Consider the following 4,665-nt stretch of genomic DNA (forward strand, 5'->3'; position numbering starts at 1 on the left):
CATAGGGCCTTTTGAGATTCTCGCTAGAATCGGCCCCGTAGCCTACAAACTCAACCTACCCTGCGAGCTTAGTAACGTACATCCTACCTTCCACGTCTCGAACTTGAAAAAGTGCCTATCCGACGAGACTCTTGTAATCCCACTCGACGAGATTGAGATCAACGAGAGCTTCAACTTCATGGAAGAACCTGTAGAGATCATGGACCGAGAGGTCAAGCGAACGAAACAAAGCCGCATCCCAATCGTGAAGGTTCGCTGGAACGCCAAGCGAGGACCGGAGTTCACTTGGGAGCACGAAGATCAAATGAAACTCAAATATCCTCATCTTTTTACTTAGTTATTTGTAATAACTTAGTTGCTTGAACTCTAATTTCGAGACGAAATTCCCTCTAATGGGGGGATGATGTGACAACCCGAAATTTTCATTTGTACGAACTCTACAGTCAAACGCGTAAATTAAAAGTCAAATTCACTTCCGCTAATTTTTAGCTCGATTTAAACTCCGGTTGGGTATTTTTAATATTTATTTTTCGAAAAAACAAATGAAAGGAAGTATTTTTTTTTAGGATTATTGGGGAACTAATAAAACAAATAACACCTTGATAAGGTGTTACGGCCAAACATGAGGGGTGGGGCCGAAAACCCCCCTTTGACCGAGAACTCATGCTTAAGGCATGAGTTTACTCCTTCCTTCCTCATTTCTTACTTCCAAACTCAAGAACACCCACATTCTCTCTCAAGTATCATAAGAGCTTCTTCCAAATCTTCCAAAAATGTAAGTGTTTCTTCTCTTGATTTGTTGATAAAACACTTCATCTAGTAGTTATACATGATTTCATCCATTAAATCTCCTCTTTTTCTTAGATCTTCAAGTGTTCTTCAAGAACACCAAGAACACACACTAGTGTTTTGGGCCGAAAACACCCTTCTTTGCTTCCATATTGTAAGTATCTATCTCCCATACTTGTTATCTAGTAAGGATACTTGATTTAGGACCTTGAAATCGTCATTTTTCAAGAACAAAAGGAGTTTTCGGTATAGTGCATCTCCTTTGACCGAAAACCCTAAAGAAAGGTGCCTTTAAGACCTTAAAACTCACTTAAGGCTTTGGATAAAACTTAGAACCCCTATCCATGTTTGAAAGCCCTTGAAAATCACCACATGCACCAAATATCTTGAGTTTTCGGTTTTCGGACCGAGAACCATTCGGACCGAGAACCCTTCGGACCGAGAACTATTCGGACCGAGAACCCTTCGGACCGAGAACCATTCGGACCGAGAACCCTTCGGACCGAGAACCATACGGACCGAGAACCATTCGGACAAAGAACCCTTCGGACCGAGAACCATTCCGACCGAGAATAATTCGGACCGAGAACCCTTCGGACCGAGAACCATTCGGATCGAGAACCCTTCGGACCGAGAACCATTCGAACCGAGAACCCTTCGGACCGAGAACCATTAGGACTGAAAGCTCCTAGGAACATACCACTTGGACCGAAAGCTCCATTTAGTGACCATACACTCCTTTTATGCAATCCTTGGTGATTGTAACACTTCCATATAAGTGTTTCCTAGACTATAAGGGTGTTATCCTTCTTAATTAGTTGAATATACTCTAATTGTATACATATATATGTCATTATATGCCAAATAGGATCCGTACGTGTGCTCAAGACTTCACTTGACACTTAGCATCCTTTTTCCGATCTTACATTCGCATCACTCATTTCAAGTGAGTTCATACCCCTTAATCAACCTTTGAAATGATTTTAAATGATTTTATGCAGGGGGGGGGGTAATACAAGTTGAAACATTCTAGTCATTGCTTTAATCACATGTGATTAATAACTAGAACAAACAGAAAAGATTTACTATTACTTTCAAGTTGCTATCAAACTTATGGATTTCAAGCACTTCAAAACCTTTTATTAAACACTTTTAGATGCTAAAACTGTTTTCAAACTCTTTTAAACTTACATTATTTTCAAACCCATATCTACACCAATATATTTATATAAGTAAGACTTGAAGGACTTAGGACTGATAGCTCACCTTATTTCCTGTTCCTTGATTGGTTGTGGACTTAGGGTATCCTGTTATTTGTCCGAATGTCGTTGAAATCTTAGTTATATATCATATATATATATATATATATATATATATATATATATATATATATATATATATATATATATATATATATATGTGTGTGTGTTGGATATAAAAGCTTTCACTTCAGTTCAGTACCTTTGTATAACGAAGGCATACAAACAACATTACTATTTAACTATAATAGGTATAGTTAAGGGTTTACTACTCACTACTACTATTACAACTACACATACAAGAGTCAGTACAGTTATGAGTCAATACACACTATATACCATACAAGAGAACACACTATATACTATACAAGAGAATATACTATATACTAGTACAGAGAAAACATCACTACACTATGACATACTATACAAACATTTGAATACGATAAACAGAATGTTACATACTATTTCTCGATACGACACTTTATTGTGGTATCACTTTGTAACCAGAGTCTCCTGGAGGGAGAGCGGGCATTGTTTTTATAGATCTATACGGGACAGACACTCCCACATCTCGACTGCTAGCTACAGTCCCATCCGATAAGGCCAAGGGGTGACAGAATGTTACCTCACTACATATGACACCGGAGGGTCATCAGTTATTCAGCCGTCGATCAGCATGGTTACATACGAGTTCACATTCAAACCTTTAATTAACCAATTAAGAATTAAAGGCAAAATAGACTCTCCGAGGCGTACTGTTCATTTAATAACACCTGGAGTCTACATTTTTATTACTTTAGACTCCCCGAGGTGTACTGTACATTTAGTACTACCTGGAGTCTGCATTTCATCACTTTATGATCAGCAGTGTCACTGCTGAGGAAAGACATTATTTTCCTATGACATTTACTTTGTGATTTTGTCACATACACATTTAAGTAAACTATATTTTTCATAATGATAGTTTTATTGGGGAAAACTCTTACATTTACAAAATAACAAACATACAAACAGTCAGGTTTTGGTAGAAGACTACATTTCACTAGAAAATATAGGATTTTCTAGGGAGTACAACCATTTACAAAGATTTACAAGTAGCTACTAGCATTTACACTATGTTGTTACAAACATTTTTATACAAGCAATGACACTAAGTACTTATGAACTCACCAGCTTTATGATGATAAACTCTTTCAAAATAACTTGTATTCTCAGGTCATCAGTAGACAGGTACCGATGAAGCTTTTGAGAAGATGGAGCACATACAAGACTCATCTTTTATTTTGATCATACTTTTGGTGTCTTACATACTATACAGAACACGCTTGTATTAAAATTATTATATTAATGCAATGGATGTTGTTGCTTGTCTTTACTATTATGCATTGTTATGATATTGTACATGACGTCCTCCACCCCAGAACGTTTCCGCCGTTCCGGTTTTGGGGTGTGACATAATTGTGGCCGGCAAGGTCATATGGCGAGGGATTGCCGCCAGCAGGCTCCATCACTTAGTTTTAGGATTTGTTATCATTGCGACCAGGTTGTCCATGTGAAGGCCAACTACCCATCTCTTGCTACTAGGTCGGCGCAGGCTCCAGCAGCGGCTACTTTGAGGATCACTGATGGGAGTCAGGGCAGGGCAGAGCCCCCGAGCGCTCGAGGACGCCCTTTCCAGCTCACTGTCGAGGAGGCCAGAGCAGCTCCAGATGTTGTGACTGATATGTTTCTATATCTTATTCTATTGATTATGTTTATGTTATTCTTATCTATTTGCCTTTGTTAGGTACGTTCCTCGTGAACTCTTTACCTGCTCTTGTGTGGTTTGACTTGGGTGCGAGTCGGTCTTTTGTGTCTCGATCATTTAGCAGAGATTTTGTTATGCCCATTAGGAAGCTAGAGTGTCCGTTGCGAGTTTCTATCGCCAACGAACATGGTGTTTCTGCATCATAAGTATATCAGGGTTGCGTTCTGGAGATCTTCGGGGTGCCTTCTCCGATCGAATTTGATCCCTATCCCCATGAGGGATGTCTATGTGATTGTGAGTATGGATTGGCTGAGCCGTTTCGGTGCTATGATTTATTATGAGGGCCAGCACATGGTAGTTCGAACCCCACGTGGGGGAGAACTGGTTGTCTATGGAGAGGGCACCGACATGGGTTCAGGGTTTTTTTTCAGCAGCCACAGCTCGACAGTATATTCAGCATGGGTGTGCGGGTTATTTGGATTATGTGGTGGATACGCATGTTGGGGATCAGGTTTCAGTTTCAGAGGTCCTGGTTGTCAGGGAATTTGCCGATGTGTTTCTGGAGGAGTTACCCGGTGTGCCTCCTAATAGGCAGGTCGAGTTCAGGATTGATCTCGTGCTAGGTGTGGCCCTAATCGCCAAGGCACCGTACCGCTTGACACCGCTTGAGATACAGGAGTTGTCATCTCAGCTGCAGAAGCTGCTAGGCAAGTAGTTCATCAGACCAACTAGTTCTCCGTGGGGAGCGCCGATTTTTTTCGTCAAGAAGAAGGATGGTTCACACCGGATGTGTATTGACTACCGGGAGTTGAACAAGCAAATGCTGAAGAACCTTTATCCCTTTCCTAGGATTGATGACCTCTTTGATCA

This window comes from Lactuca virosa, chromosome 9, assembly GCF_052849685.1.
Source record: "Lactuca virosa cultivar CGN04683 chromosome 9, Lactuca_virosa_CGN04683_v6, whole genome shotgun sequence".
In the NCBI taxonomy this organism is placed as follows: Eukaryota; Viridiplantae; Streptophyta; class Magnoliopsida; order Asterales; family Asteraceae; genus Lactuca; species Lactuca virosa.